Source organism: Peromyscus eremicus, chromosome 9, assembly GCF_949786415.1.
Source record: "Peromyscus eremicus chromosome 9, PerEre_H2_v1, whole genome shotgun sequence".
Classification (NCBI taxonomy): domain Eukaryota; kingdom Metazoa; phylum Chordata; class Mammalia; order Rodentia; family Cricetidae; genus Peromyscus; species Peromyscus eremicus.
Genome location: NC_081425.1, coordinates 34,223,375 through 34,240,874, shown reverse-complemented (window position 1 = coordinate 34,240,874; position 17,500 = coordinate 34,223,375). Strand labels below are relative to the sequence as shown.

Here is a 17,500-nt window from a genome sequence, read left to right as displayed (position 1 = left end):
ATAGAAGCTTCATCCAGTAACTGATGGAAGCAGATGCAGAGACCCACATCCAAGCACCAGGCTGAGCTCTGGGAGTCCAGTTGAAGAGAGGAAGAGGGATTACAGGAAAAAGGGGGGGTCAAGATCATGATGGGGAAACCCACAGAGACAGATGACCCAAACTTATGGGAACAAACAGGTACTAGACCGACCGCTGAGCAGCCTGCATGGACCAAATTAGGATCTCTGCATGCGGGTGGCAATTTTGTAGTCTTGTCTGTTTGTGTGACCCCTGGTTGTGGGACCAGGATCTATCCCTGGTGCATGAGTGGGCTTTTTGAAGTTCATTCCATATGGTGGGATGCTTTGCACAGCCTTGATGCTGGGGAGGGGTTGGTCCTGCCTCAACTGAACATTCCAGGCCTTGTTGACTCCCCATGGGAGGCCTTACCCTTTCTAAGGAGTGGATGAGGGTGGGTTGGAGGAGGTGAGAGGAGTTGAAGGAGGGGAGGGAGGGCGAACTGGGGTTGGTATGTAAAATAAACAAAAAAGAAAAAAAAAGAATTAGGGTGCCAAGAAGCCTACTGTGAAAAAAAGTCTCTCCTAGAGGTAGCTGTATAAACAAGATGGCAAGCAAGGTGGTATCAACAGACATCTAGGGAGCAGGGAGGACAGTTTCCCTAGGTTTCACCCCTAGACAAAGAACTGGGGTGGCATCCATAGGCACAGTCACACATTCAGGCAAACACTCCTGCACATAACATTAAATGCAATCTCTAAAAATATTCAGATATCTTTTATCAGAATATTGCTTAGGATTTTCAAGTAATGAATGTGCATCTTTTGAATTTTAAATATGGTTATGAGGAATATGTGAGAGAAAGTGATCAAACAACTATCCTTAATATACATTACATGTCCTATCCTGAATACTACTGTGGAACATGCTCACTGCTAGAGAAAAAAAAAATACTGGATTTTCCTTATATCACTGCTTTTATAAGATTATGCAGGGGGAGGAACTTGGACCTGCATCAACTGAGTGTATTAGGCTCTGCTGCCTCCCCAAGGAAGGCCTTGCCTTGGAGGAGGTAGGAATGGGGTTTGGGTTCGGGGGGAAGGCTGGGGGTGGAAGGAAGGAGGAGAGGGAGATCTGTAGTTTGGATGTAAAATGAATAGAAAATTTCTTAATAAAAAAAGATTTCTTCTTACTAAAAAAAAGATGAATAAATGCTATTAATTCAATCTCATACTACCATACAGAGGAATTAGTGGAAAAATTTAATCACAGTCATATTATCTAAAATTAATCTTACATTATTCCCAATAAATATGAATCAGTGTATTCAAATATGAATATAACACTTCTGAGAATTAAAGTTCCAAATCTATGTACTGAGTACTGTTAATTGTAAACACAGACTTTTGTAGCTAGAGTTTTCCTGCCTGGCCCACAGTCAGGACAAATCTCTCTCACCCACTAGTCCCACAGCCGCTCAGACCCAACCAAGTAAACACAGAGACTTATATTGCTTACAAACTGGATGGCTGTACCAGGCTTCTTGCTAACTGTTCTTACAGCTTAAATTAATCCATTTTCATTAATCTATACCTTGCCACATGGCTCGTGGCTTACCGGCATCTTCACATGCTGTTTGCCATTGTGGCAGCTGGCAGTGTCTCTCTCTGCCTTCCTGTTCTTTCTTTTCTTCTCTCTGTTAGTCCTGCCTATACTTCCTGCCTAGCCACTGGCCAATCAGTGATTTATTTTTCAACCAATCAGAGCAACACATTTGCCATACAGAACATCCCACAGCAGACTTTCATGCATGCATACCTTTCATATATATATATATGTGTATGTATACATATACTGTGTATGTGTGTAAGAATAGGGCAAGTAAATAAAAACAAAAACAAAAATAATGTTTATTTCTACCAGTAATCCATGCCTGCAAAGGTACTACATGAGGAACCTGTAGGTACACCAGGAATAGAAAGAATAACTTTCTGAGACTGACATTTGCCTTTTTAACAAAATCAAAGCATTTCTAAGCGTCTTTTTCCTACCTTCATGTAAGAGAAGAATTTACCTTCATTGTGAGCTTTGCCCTAGACATTGACAGAATTTTCTGAAAGAACACAAAGGTTGCTGTAATATGCCTTCTACTCTTGGGAAAGAAATAAAGTTTAAACAGAGTGTGGTCTGGATTTTAAGTTTGCAACTGAGTAAACTCCCAAGCTATTGCTTTGAGGTGAGTCACTCTCCTAGGTATTACAGCAGAGTGAGCCCTATAAAACTTTTTATCATTGTATCATGGGGCCAGGTATGCCTGCCAAAATGTCTAGGGAAAATTGTGAGAGTGGATCAATGAAACATCGGGGTGTATCCTAGATATACAGATGTCAGAAAAATAATCCCAAGTTTTGAGATTACACAAAAGACTGTGGCATTTTCTGTGTCATTGAAGATTCAGAAGAATAGGGAGTCACTAGAACCCTGAAATAATCCAAAGAAACAAGTAGACCTTTGTGCTAGATGAGTATCTACCTACCTTAACGCTGCCTGATACATGGAAGTCCAATAATACCTAGGCAGTATGATTCTTAAGTCTTAATTCTTTTAGACTACTCACTGGTAGCCATGATAGGCAAACATTTCCATAGCTCTTTATATATGTCCAATCATTTTGTGTTTCTTGAATTGTGTTTGCCTAGATATGCTGTTCAACAAACACTTGTAGCACACTTGACATTGTGTGCGAAAAAGTAAAGAAGCCAAACTAAGACAGCAAATATGCTTTTCCAATGAAACAATGCTAACAAGTTCTTGAAGTTCCCAGTTACTTCAAATCATTTAATTTGCATTTAAACATGTGGGTATAAAAAGAATTAGATCCATCCCCTAAAGAAAGAAATTCAAATGAATTCATATAAAAATATGTTCCTTCTATCCTGTGTAAATATTTTAAGGCAAAGTCATTTTAGGCTAAACTTACTTAAAAAATGTAAGATGTAAATTTTCATGAACTGGTGCTGTGTTTGCTCTCTTTTCATCTAATTTGCATGAATTCCTGCCAATAAGAAGTATCTTTTGAAGACTAGCACTAATTGTGAAAGCCACATTGATCTATCACATTATTAATTTTACATTCTCTACAATCATATAAATTTATTTTTTCATTCTTTTTGAGCCTTGGTCTTCTGATCTCATGAATGGCTTGTTTGAGGAATAACCAAAGTTATACACAATAATATTTAAAATAAACAAGTTTTCAGCAGACCAACATAGTTTCAAATGACAATTTATTGCTTTGTGATCAGGTGATTATCATATGGATATAATTTAAGAAATATACTTAGCTTATTGAGGAGGTGTTTGTGAAATTATGGCCAAAAATAAATAAAATAGGATTTCTAGTACAAACAGATTTTCTTTTTTGAATAGGAAAGTGTAAGAGGAAATGGGGGATGAGTTGGGAGGGGGATCTTTGATTGGTATGTAATTTATTAATAAAGAAAGAGTGAATTGTTATTGAGATATTTGTGTTCAGGGATTATTTCTTTCTGATCATATTATTCTACATACAGATTTTAGTCTTCTAACAGTGTTGAATTTTTGTGTGTCTAGGGCTCAGGATAGTTAGATCTAAAATTCTGAGAGTCATCCTTGACTTTCTAGATACACATTTTTCAAAAGACTCCATGTCTTTAAAGTAAGAAAACTAAGATAGTAATATTTTTACTTAGCAAGAGAGCTACTCACCGTAGTGACTGGCAATTATAAAAGTCAATTTTTATTCTTCACTTATCTTTTTAAATTACAGTATCATTGTGAAAACAGAACCAAACTACATTCTGAGAACTTTTGTCTGCTTCAAAACTCTTCTTTCAACTTTATAAATAATAGCTTTTATTTTTGTGATATATCAAGCAACCTTCCTTTTATTGCAGCTGTCATGTTATAGTAAATCAAAATAATTTTATTATTTCTTCTTCAAATTCCACAAAATTAAACTAAATTTCTATGTATAATTAGTTTTAAATACATGAAGTAGTATTGATAATTGCTTTATTATTAGTAACCTTTGAAATAATTAGTTTTTGTTATTTATAATATTTAATATAGTCTAAATATCATGTATACTATTGAGGAAATGATGACAAGAAAAATGTTTGGAGATCCTAAGTTCAGCTATAACACCCTTTTCCTACCCCTACCCCATCTCTCAGATCTATCTCTTTCCGAATTGTACCCTTTGGCCCTAGTACAGAAAAGATTAATATGTAGAAATACATACAAACACAACTGTGTATACATTTATACACACACAGAGACCTCCAAATGTGTCTGGGTATAATACACCTTTACCTTCTTAAATAACATTCGTGATTTGATATTATAAAACACAGCCCTTTTACAATTTTTTTATTTAGGATTTGTCACATTATAATGCTAAAGTGCATTTTTTTGTTTAATGCATCATCACCAGGCAAATATTCATGTACTCAAAACAGGTCACAGAATCAGGCTTTCATAAGCCCCAGAAGCACAGATCTCCACAATAGTAATCACTGTTGTTCATCTTTCTAATTTTAAAGTCATCATCATTTTGTTATGGTTCACATGCTGGCTGTTGAAATGCATTTACCCCTGGCTTCAGGGTGGTGGAGTAGCTAGAGAAAGTTTGAGTTCATATAACAATAATAAAAAACCTTTTGCCTTATAAATCCATTAAGATGTTATTTACATATCATTTAATTCACTAGTAAGAACACAACAGTTTAATGACTTTTCACAAAATTATGTAATTATGTAACCATTATTATAAACAAGGTGTAGACAAATGTTCTCATTACAGTGTTTCCTCTTTTCTAATATTTACTATGATTTGTTTTAATTATATTTACTATACTTTCTGTTAAAAATATGAGGCTATTGCTGGTCTCATATGTAATTGTTTTTAATTTAAAATAGATTATTTTCATACAATATATTCTGAATATAGTTTCCCCTCCTTAAACTTCGCCCAATTCCTTCCAACTCTTCCCTTTCCCCTAACACCCAAGTCCACATCCTTTCTTCTATCTCTGATTAGGATAAAAAAGTAATATAATAATAATAATAAATATAAAAAACAAAGCAAAATAGGATAAAACAAGCAATCGGAAGACAAAGGAAAAGGTCAAGAAACATGTATAGCTGCAGAAACATACATTTGCAAAAACAGAAATCTTATAAAAATGAAATACAGAAAACTATAACATATATGGAAAAGATCTATAAAAGACCAAAAAAAAAAAAAAAAAAAAAAAAAGCCCTGGCCGAGCACTAGCTTAGTTAGGGTTTCTGTAGCTTTGATGACACAAAGCAAGTTGAGGAAAGCCTTTGTTTGGCTCATACTTCCATATCACTGTTTATCAGTGAAGGAAGTCAGGACAGGCACTCAAATAGGGCAGGAACCTGAACACAGGGACTAATGCAGAGTCCATGGATGGTTGGTGCTCACTGGCTTGCTCCTCATGGCTTGCTCAGCCTGCGTTCTTATAGAACCTAGTGCCACCAGCCCAGGGGTGGCATGACCCACAAGGAGCTCTGCTTTCCACCCTGAATCACTAATAAAAAAATGCCATACATATGGATCTCAGGGAGGCATTTCCTCAACGGAAGCTTCTTCCTTTCCAGTGTCTCTGTCTTGTGGTCGACATAAATTATGGAGCACAAATAACTGCTTGTCAACTTGACACACAAACACATCAACGTGTAAGCCACAAACGTTTCCTTTTTCATTCATCCCAAAGTCCTCACATTAAAAACATGAATAACTTTAAAAATTCCACGGTCTTTACAAATTCAAACATACTAAAGGTTCAGTCCCCTTAAATATCTAGTCTTTTTAAAATTACAAAATCTCTTTTTTAAAAGTTTGAAACCTCTCCACTGTAGGCTCCTGTAAAACATAAAATATTTTCTTACTTCAAGATGGGGGAATCAGGGCAGAGCCACAATCAGATCAACATAACACCAAACTCCAACTGTCCATGTCTGAGATATATGCATGATGTCCTGGACTCCTCAAAGAGTTTTGGGTTGCTTCTTCAGGTCTGCGCTCTGCAGCACACACAGCTTGTCATCTAGACTCTGAGTGGTGGGTAGCTTCATTCCACTGCTACTGCTGTTCCTGGTGGCCATCTCGTGGTACTGGCATCTCCAAATTACCGGGGTCTTTTGCTGCAACTGGGCTGCACTTTCACCAATAGCCTTTCATAGGCTGACTTCATGGTGCCAAGCCTCAACTTCATGTGATCCCTTCAGTTCTGATCTTCAATTGCTACTAAGACTGTAGTCTTCACCAATGGCCTTGCCTGGCCCCTCACAGTGCCAAGCTTCAGCTGTTCTCCATGACCCCATCATGTCTTTGAAACCAGTATCATCTGAGTGACCCTTACACTCCCAACTTCAGCTGCCCACACAAATTTGGCTGCCTCTGAAGCACAGCTTCTGTTTGCTGACCCTCAAGAAATACTTCCCAGAAGATTTCATCTCAACCATGCTCAGGAAAAACTTCCTAGAATATTTCACCACAACAATGCTGGTCTCTTCTTAATCACTGTTAATTTTTCAGTTCCACCTAACCAGTATCAACTGTCCCAGTAAAACAAAGGTTTTAATTTAGTGGTCCAGGTTTCATGTTAATCATAGCTGATTTTTCAGCTCCAGCTGAAGTGAATCTAAGATTCTTCATGCAAGTAACTCAAAAGAGCCTTTGCCTTACTCTGAATCTTTACAAGACAAGCCTTCATTATCTGTACTGTTTTCAACATTCTTACATTCTAACCACCTACAGAACACTTCAATGAACTCCTGACTCTCAGTGATTTTTCTTGTCCAAAGTTTTAAAGTCCTTCCACCTTCTTCCTCACAACATGTCAGGTCTGCCACAGCCATACCTCACTACATTGGTTGCAACTTGTCCTAGGGTTTCTTTTGCTGCAATGAAACACCATGACCAAAAACAAGTTGGGGAAGAAAGGGTTTATTTGGCTTATACTTCCATTTCATTTTTCATCATTGAAGGATGCCAGGACTGTGGGGGATCAGCCCTTACCTTTTATAGGGTTCCTACGAAGAAGAGAGAAAAATTAGAAATATTAGGTAGAATGATAGGACCAGCCAGCGAGAAGAAGAAAGACAGAAACACGGGATAGCTTTGGGAGGATCTGGGTCAATACCCAATGGCCCAGTACTTTATTCAAAAGGGCTTTTTTATAACAGTGCCAAAGAGTCCTCCCCCTTGCTAGAAACAACCAAGTGTGGACCCTTCCAAATACCTGGGAGCAAGGCCTGTGGTTCAATCATCATCTTATGCAGTCCTGCTGGGTAAAGCAAGCTCAGATTTCACTAGGAAACCTCTAGGCTCCCATGAAGGACAGGAACTCAAACAGAGCAAGAATTTGAAGCTAAGAGCTGATACACAGACCATGGAGGGGTGCTGTTTAATGGCTTGCTGAATATGACTTGCTCCATCTGCTTTCTTATAGAACCCAGGACCACCAGTCAAAGGATGGTACTACCAACAAAGGGTTGAGCCCCCAGGTATCAATCACTAATATAGAAAATTCCTTAATGATTGAAATTATGAAGGCATTTTCTCAACTGAAACTCCCTCCTTTCCAGTGACTAGCTTATGTCAAATTGACAAAAAGCTATTCAGCACAACCACTATGAGATGGAGAACTACAGAAATGCCATTGAGTTCATTTTGTGTCAGCATCTACTGCTGGGAATTGAGCCAGCCTAAGAGGGGTTTGTATACCCAGTGAAACTCTGTTGTAGAAAACTATTGTTTTTAGAATTTGGGGTTGGTTATCACTGTATATAGTTTCTGGCTGAGGAATTCAGGCTTGTGTATACTTCCTCTAAGTCCTAGGATCCCATCCATCCCAGAACTGTGCAGGCCCTGTACATGATGCCACAGTCTCTGAGTTCTTACATCCTTTGGTCTAGCAGTGTTTAGAAGTCCCTATGTACTGGTGTCCTCCATTCACTCTGTCTTTTACAATAATTCCATCTCCTTTTCCTCAAGGTTGCTTGAGCCCTGAGGGGAGATATTTAATTAAGGGTTCAGTGTACCAAATTCTCTCACTCTCTGCACATTGTTCAGCTGTGGGCCTCTGTATTTATTCCCAGTTTCTCCAAAAGGAAGCTTCTCTGATGATGGCAGAACAAGTCACTGATTTATGAGGAGAATGGACCATCATTAGGTATAATTATGTTGCCAGGCTCCTTTAACAGAGGAGAAGCATTTGGTTTTCCCTTAGGTTCCTGGGTCTCTTAGGGTTTCTGTTGCTGCAATGAAATACCGTGAACGGAGACCGAGTTGGGGAGGAAAAGATTTTTTTGGTTTACAGTTCCACACTGCAGTCAATCACTGAAGGAAGTCAGAACTGGAAATTAAGCAGGGCAGTCATCTGGAGGCAGGAGCTAATGAAGCAGTTATGGAGGGATGTTGTTTATTGACTTGCTCTACATGGCTTGCTCAGCCTATTTTCTTATAAAACACAGGACAGTCTGCCCGTAGTTGGCATCATCCACAATGGGCTGGGCCCAGCACAATCAATTGTTATTTAAGAAAATGCTCTACAGGCAGCAGGTATTTTCTCAAATATGGAGGTACTTTCTCAATTGATGTTTCCTCTTCTCAGATGCCTACATCTTGTGTCTTCTAGTTGATACAAATCCAGCCAGCACCCAGGACCATCTAGAATTCAGTTCTAGGCCATGCCAGCAGTGTCCTATAATGAATACATTCCCTTTCTTTTATTTACTTAAGCCACTTCCTCTACAAGTTTCCAGGAAACTCTCTTGTTTACAATGTCATTTGAATCCCTTTATGTGTCTGTTTTCACTTTTATTCTTAATGGTAAATTTTGCTGTACTCATAATCACTGACTCTCATTTTCTCTTCTGAGTACCTAAATTATTCTCTTGCATTTTCTTCTGGTGAGAAGGTTGGATGGAAAACTGTAATTAAAATGTCATGTTCTTTCTAATTCACACAATTATTGCTTAACTACTCTTAAGACTTTTTCTCTTAAAGATATAGCAACATTTCTACAATATGTTTGTTACTAAATCTGGGTAAGTATACACAGATATGTGTGTCTATATAAATGAATATTTTTGCTTTTATATATTACCTGTTTATATTTTCAGAATTCAATATAACCTATAGTTACTAAGATCATTCTTTGATAAATTACACTCCTCCAGTGTGGGGGCTTTTTCCTTCTTATACCTCCATTTTCTCTAAAAAATGGTCTATTTTTCTTAACTTGTTACATGTAGTATTATTTGTACATGTGTTCACTCACTGATGAGTATTCTTAAGTGTAGGTTTTATGTCTCTGTTCTCAGTTTTATATCTTAGTATGTATCTACATATATCACTTTACTATATTTAGTTCATAATATTCTTCAATCATATGTACTTTCTTTTATCAGCTTGTTTTCAAAGTTCATCTTTTATATGAACATCTCTCTTTGAATTATTTAGGTTTTTTTTGATGATGTGATAATTCATCTTTTTTTTCACATTATGATGTAGACACATCATGGTTGTTCTTTTGTTAAATTGTGTTTTAACATAGCCTTTCTAATGTGTGTAATATTTTAAAACACAATGATTTGTTTTCTATTAGTTTCTCTATTTTTGCATTCACAGCCTTTTCTAGATCTTGTGGGGTTTTTTTTGTCACTAAGCTCCAAATCCTAATTTCTCTTGAATCCATTTCCAGACAATCTAACACAGAAAGGGCTGTGTAGGAAGAGAGGTCTGCTCAGTTGGTTTTCACATCTTGTGTCTTGACATATGGTGTCAAATCTGATTCTAAAACTTCTCAAATTTGTGGAGTCTTCATGAACTAAACTGGGTGAAATCCTTCAGGATTTAACTTTGTCATCACAAGCAGCCTGCTAACATCTGAGGTACTGCCGTTGTGAACACATTTTTGTGCTCTATGGACACCTTTTCCTTCTGAAATAGATACTGATTGTGCGAACATTTATGATAAAACTCACTCTAAGGTTGATATTTGTGGTGATATCTGGTATTTTTGTTATAGAAGTTCTTTTATGCCTTCATATTTGCTATCTAGTTACTTTAATATTTATGAAGACATTGGAGAGATTCTAGAATCATGTCATTTGCAATTGTTCCTATTTTATAAGTACTTTTAACATTCTGCAATGCATTTGTTGTTGGTTCTCTTTATATTCCAAAACAGTCTTTGAGGAACTATAGCTTTTAATTCACTGTACTGAGGCAGGTAGAAAAGGATGAATATGATGTGCATTGCAATATCAGGCTAGGTAATTTGAGATATTGACAATTCTCTAAATCCTTATGTCCTTTGAACAAACATAAAGAACTCTGTTTTAGGTGAAGAGTGAAACATAACATTTTGTGATTTAGGTGAAAATGTATTCTTGTGACCTTTAAGAACTCTACTGATACTTCCATTCTTAGTAAAAGGACATGAACATTGTCATTTGGTTTACACAGCTGTTGTTCCTCAGAGAATTGAATGTGATACTGTTTGAAATCCCATCACTCTAAACTTAGATTGTCTTATATGTCACTCTGTGGAAAAAAGTTCAAACTTTACTGCAGCCAGACAGAATAGCCAATATTTCTGTCTTGATTTTTATGGAATAAGAAATTGATATCTGTGAAATAGGTGATCAAATACATTTTTAAAAAATGAAAAATTCTCTCATTTGGGATTAGCAAATATTTTTTTTTTCCCATCAGAAATGGCTTTATTGCTTTAAGATTTTTTTTTATTTATTTATTTTTTTTTTTAATTTTTATTTTGCAATACAATTCAGTTCTACATATCAGCCACAGATTCCCTTGTTCTCCCCCCTCCCGCCCCCCTCACCTTCCCCCCAGCCCGCCCCCCATTCCAATCTCCTCCAGGGCAAAGCCTTCCCCACAGACTGAGATCAACCTGGTGGACTCAGTCCAGGTAGGTCCAGTCCCCTCCTCCCATGCTGAGCCAAGGGACCCTGCATAGGCCCCAGGTTTCAAACAGCCAACTCATGCAATGAGCACAGGACCCGGTCCCACTGCCTGGATGCCTCCCAAACAGATCAGGCCAATCAACTGTCTCACCCACTCAGAGGGCCTGATCCAGTTGGTGACCCCTCAGCCATTGGTTCATATTTCATGTGTTTCCGTTTGTTTGGCTATTTGTCTCTGTGCTTTATCCGACCTTGGTCTCAACAATTCTCTCTCATATAAACCCTCCTCATTCTCGCTAATTGGACTCCCAGAGATCCACCTGGGGCCTAGTCATGGATCTCTGCCTCCAGGTCCATCAGTAGTTGGATGAGGTTTCTAGCACGACAATTAGGGTGTTTGGCCATCCCAACACCAGAGTAGGTCAGTTCGGATTGTCGCTCTACCATTGCCAGCAGTCTGTTGTGGGGGTATCTTTGTGGATTTCTGTGGGCCTCTCTAGCACTTTGTTTCTTCCTATTCTCATGTGGTCTTCATTTACCATGGTCTCCTATTCCTTGTTCTCCCTCTCTGTTGTTGATCCAGCTGGGATCTCCCACTCACCCAAGCTCTCTTTCCCTCGACCCTCGATATTAACTACACAAATTTATTTTGTTTTATAGGAGGTCCTATTCTTCAGTCAACACCTGCAAATCAGTGAAAATTACATTTTCTTCTTATATTTTAATATTTCACTTGTGTTTAATTACTCTAATAAGAGGAATAAAGATTTGCTTTCAGAAAAAAAAAAAACATTCTTTAGTGAACAATTCAGTAGTCTTTTTGTTTTCAATGTGTAGAGTCTGGTGACCCTGAGATAAAGCCATCTATGGGTAACATCATTGTTCTCAAAGCACATCAATGATTGTCAAGTCCCCAAATAGTATAGCACAAATGGATCAAGACTTACTAATTGATCTCTTGTTTTCTTGAATGGTATGTATTTTGACATGTGGAAAATAATAATTGATCTGATTTTTTTATTTTATTGAAGATCTGTTGATGTCTTCTCTAGAGCAATTAACATGCTTCCAAACTGAAATTTTGGGACTCCATGTAATTGTTTACTCTTTGCTATTTGTTGGTCAAAGATTTTCTTTATTGCAGATTAGCACATACATTATACAGCTTAATAGGTTATAGTATGATATATCAACACATGCAGAGAATAGGTGCTTAACAAAATCTTGGTAATTATCTTCCTTCTTGCTGTGGGATAATGCTTTTTGTACACTGGTTTAATAAAATGATGATTGGCCAGTAGCCAAGCAGGAAGTATAGGCAGGATAAGCAGGCAAGGAGAATTCTGTAAAGAGGAAGGCTGATTCAGGAGAGGAGATGCCAGCCTGCTGTCCAGGGAGCAGCATGTAATGGCATATAGGTAAAGCCATGGAACATGTGGCAACATATACCTTAACAGAAATGGGTTAGTTTAAGTATAAGAGCTAGTCAGTGGTAGGTCTGAGCTAATGCCAAGCAGTTGTAATTAATATAAGCCTCTGAGTGTTTACTTGGGTCTGAGTGGCTGCAGACTAGGCAGGACACAGTCACTTCCAATGATGTGGATGAAGAGGCTTTATTCATTTCATGTAATGTTTGACCTCATCATTCCAGCTCCACTCATTCTCCTTTGCCTTCACCTTCCACAACATCTAATCATCAGGACTCTGCATTCAAGGCAACTTTGTACCTTAGCCAACAACAAGAATTTTCATTCAGCAATTGTTTTTGTAAGGACTGATTTATTATACTTAACACAAAGGCCTAGTAACTATTGCTGCTCTGAGGAGCAGCCTTCGCAAGCTCAGAGACAGAGGGGGGTACACAGAGTCATTGAACTAATCACTCAACTTGATTTTTCTATCTGAGGGAGTAAAACTTAATTCTCTGGGGTCAGAAAGGGGGGGCTGAACTTTACTTCCTGAGGCTGGCAGAAGAAGGGAGCACACACACACACACACACACACACACACACACACACACCCCTTTAGGGTCTCTCTATCATCTCTCATCTTTATTTCTTTTCTTACCTCATATCCCTTCTGTACCTCTCTTGATGTCTTCCTTCTAACTTTTCTTCTATATCTTTCCTGGTGTTTTCCCTCTCTTGTGTATTTTTTTCCCATAGAGCTTATATATCCAAGCAAAATTTTTCAAGCAAAATAAAAATTACAGTGTGGTTACATTTTACTTTTTAAGTCAATGATTACAGTGAATACAAGTACAAAATGTCTCCCATTTCCCTTACACGATTAAACATTCTATGTATTATAGATGATATACAAATTATCCTAAGAACCCATATACATTCATGTCCAAGCAACTTGTTATAGATTAACAGAGTATACAGAAGCAAGGTAAATTTTCTCAGCCAGTTCTTTTACTGAAAGGCTGCATTTTGCTGTTAAAAATAAAGGATAAATCATTTTATAATTTACCTCAAAAGGTAACCTTATAAAGAATCTTAAAAGCATCACAAATCTAAACATTTATATATTAAAAACAATCAGTGAGCTCTACTTTCAATCTTCAGGGTACACATACCCATTCATCAACAGCTTTTTATATCAGGAAGCTGAGGGCAGAAATGGGTACAGGGAATTAAAATCATCTTGGATCACCAAACTATCCTAGCATGAAAGGTGAGTTAGCCAGCAATAGCCAGGCTGCTGTTGTTTCTGTTCCCTGACCTCAATGAGTCCCTTGTTCAACTATTGAAAGTATGACTTTATAAACTTTAAATTGTTCCCCAAGATTTTGTACCTCAAAACTATTAACAAAAACATCTTCACCTAACCTTTAGTCATTATTTAAAGTTTTGTTTTAGCTATGATGCACACCAATACTTGTGAACACATCTCCCAACATTAAGATTAAAAGAACTTGGACTATCTTAGGTTCTGAGACTCAATTCTTCTTGTTAATCATTTTTCTTATTCAAACTTAAGCTACAGTCTACAAAAGTCCTCTAGAGAGACTCTTAAGTCCTAGCTGTGTGATACTTCCTTGTTCTTAATTTTTATCCTCGGCAGCACCTGCCTTATCAAAGTTGGGGGTAACACCATATCCTCTTTTTGCCTATATTAATTTTCCCAGTAAACTAACCTCTATCATAATCTCTTATAATTTTTTTTTTTTTTTACTGAGAGTAGTGTTTTATTCTACCATGGTGCTTAGATTCTTCAAAAGAAAAGCAAATTACATTTCTAGCCAGGATAATTCAAATTAAATGCTAAAATGTGAATATAACTTTATGTTCAGTGTACTTCCTGAGAACATTTTTTTTCTGAATAAAACTGAATGGTGAATTGAAACAGAAATTCAGACTCACTAAGCAGCCTTTCTCCTCAGAAATTGACTTGACAGAGAAGGAAAACTCCTCTCTGTGAGCACAGCCTGAGACTAACAAGTGTGGCCTGGAAGGGTCAAACTTACCTAACTCTCACCATGCTACAAGAACTCCGGGCGTCAACTGTTCGTTCCCTTACTATAACCATTAAAAAAAAAAAAAAAAACTCAATCATCAAAATAGTAATTAAGATAACCCTATTATTACATAAAATCATTGCTCCAGTTGAACAGTACAGCTTAAGAGGAAATCATATTCATCATAATTCACAGGTAACAATGCTCTGTAGAACAGGTTATTTCCATGATACAATCACACTCAATTTAAGGCAGCGGGGATTCTCCCACCCATTCACACCAAGCCAGATACCTAAGGAAAATGGCAGTGGCGAACATGCAAAGACATAGTGCTAGCAAGAGACATTCTGGAGCCAAAGCCCTTGGAGCCTTGTCTATCTGAAATTCACCCACCAGTGCCTTGCAATATGGGGAGCCTATTCCCTAAAGTCAATTGCAACCTGAAGCTCCTCTGACATGGCCACTGGCAAGTAACAAATTCAGCTCTTATTACTGTGTTTGTGTCAAAGTTCAGTCATTATTATTTCTGTAGTATATTTTTTTAAATAAAACAGATTATTGAATGAGCATATTTTTTTCCATGCCAATCCCGGATATAGGTGAACTACAAGCTCAGTGAAGAGACCCTGTTTCAAATAATAAAACTTAAAGCAATAGCAAAAGGCACCCAAATTGACCTTCAGTGTTCTCCCACATGTAAACAAATGCATGGGAACCTTTACTCTTCCATAGGCTCACCGCTACACATGAAGAACTATATTGTGATTCAAGAAATGATAAACTGATAGATGCCAAGCACCTTGCTCTATGGAAACATCACATTTTGTTTAATCTCTCTGAATGGTTAATATGTTTTGCAATGGCCCAAGTACTCTTACATGTAAATAAATAATATTATACTGAAGATAAAGTTGATAAGAATTGCTACCAATAAATATAGAAAGCACACAAAGTTCACACAGGGAAATAAAATAATAAGTGCTCAAATTTATAGTGTTAAAGCTCTTTTGAACTCTTAAGATTCAAGACCACCAGTAATGCAAATGTCAGTGCTTTATAATGAGAATTTCATTTTAATATTTCAAACACCCATTCTGTCATGCATTACTCAATTATATTTGGTGTATAAATGTCCTCACTATACAAAACTTATAAGCAGGTTGGGAGGAATATGTGTGGGTTTCTATGAAATTTGTGGTTAAGAATGAAAGGATAAGTTTATTGCCTTAACTTTTAAAGAAATCTCTTTCTGAATCTGTTCAGTAATATTAATAAAAATCTAAGTTATTTACATATTTATCATTAGCTAGAAAGTATATTTTTTGTCATTTCATTACAATTGTTAACCACTAACTAACTTACTATATATATATATGTGTGTGTGTGTGTGTGTGTTCATATATATATACATACATATGCATATATTATATATATACATATATAGTAGTGTATATATGGGTTTTTGCATACATGTATGTTAGTGTATTACACGCGTTTGATTCCCACAGAGGCTGGAGGATGTGTCAGCTCTATCTAATGAAGTTGGAGCTATAACTATTTTTAAAAATGTTTTTCCTTAGAATTGTACTACTGTACTCAACAAGAACAACAAATGCTCTTAGCCACTGAGCCATCTCTCTAGCTCCCTCCAATATTTTCTTAAAAGTGTTGCTTTTTAAGTTTTTTGGACACATTCAGTAGTAAGTTACTAACATGTTATGTGTGTTTGTGTGTGTATGTGTATGTGTGTGGTGTGTGTGTTGAGTGTGTATATGTTTGTATGTGTATGTATGAGTGAGTGTGTTTGAAAATTTCCCAAATAGTTTTAATTGGTCCCCCTCTTAAAACTCATATGGTGCTGTCAGTCATTTAATTACTATATTACAGTCACAAATAGTTTATCTTGCACTGTAGGTTTACTTCAGGTGAAGGGTATAGTTTTATCTATGAAATAAATACATAGAAAACCATTTAATAAAAACTATATGAACTACATATAGATTTGTACTTAACATGTTTTCTAAAATAAGCTGAAGCACAAATTTTGAACCTAATTTTAAAAATTTTTTCACCTTGATGATCTTCTTTCACAAAGACAATGAAAATTTGTTCTGAATTTCTATTATCTTGACATAAAATATAGGCTGTATCCTCTCTAAAATACAGAAGGTATTCTCATTCTTTTCAGTACTGGGCTTCTTTAAACAGGTAATATTGTCTCAATTTTCACCTTTACTTTCTACACAAGGCTCTGTGTTTCAGCCTTTGTTTTGTGACATCATTGATCAAGGAACCTTACATCACTAAGTAACGGATTCCCCTATGGTTCCCATCGAACTTTTAACCTTAGCCAGCCTGAGTTTCCACATTGAATACTGCTCACCACACTGCCCTTCAAATTAGACTGTCTTCTTCATTTCACTATCATCCACATCACATATTGCTTTGCAATTCACCATAAATATCTATAATATGTATAACTGATTGTACTGAAGTTTTCTGAGACTCTGCATTTCACAATAAGATCATCAGCTTCTTTGATTTCACTGATTTGAAAAGAAAAGCATTAAATAATTGGTCACTTGAAACTTCGGGCTGAAGGAGTATCATGTGGCAAAAACAAGGGAAGAACTGAATACTTTGAATTTCATATTTTGTATTTTTAATTGTTTTATTTATTTACTCTTCTCTCATACAATACATCTCAACTTCAGCAGCCTCCCCTGCCTCTCCTCCTCTTCTCTCCCCCTCCTCCAGGTCCACTTGTTTCCCTTCAGAAAAGAGCAGGCCTCCCAATGGTACCAGCTGACTCCCCACAACAAGATGCGATAAGACTAGGCACAAACCCATGTTAAGGCTGGATGAGACAACCCTAATGGAAGGAAATAGATTCCACAAGCAGGAAAAAGAATAAAAGACACCTCCCACCCAAATTGCTAGGAGTCCAACAAACACTCTAGCTAAAAAATCACAACATACATTCAAAGGATCTGGTGTAGACTCATTCCGGGTCTATGACTTATAACTGAAGT

At 36.9% G+C, this 17,500-nt stretch overlaps 1 long non-coding RNA gene across 1 annotated transcript; it reads right to left on the bottom strand.

Annotated features, from left to right (window-relative positions):
* Positions 1-7,000: 7,000 nt before the first annotated feature.
* On the bottom strand, positions 7,001-14,531 carry LOC131919878 (uncharacterized). Its single transcript, XR_009381447.1, has 3 exons — positions 14,478-14,531; positions 13,073-13,172; positions 7,001-7,102 (listed from the first exon to the last, which is right to left on the bottom strand). It is a non-coding gene; the product is annotated as an uncharacterized LOC131919878 (long non-coding RNA).
* Positions 14,532-17,500: the final 2,969 nt, after the last annotated feature.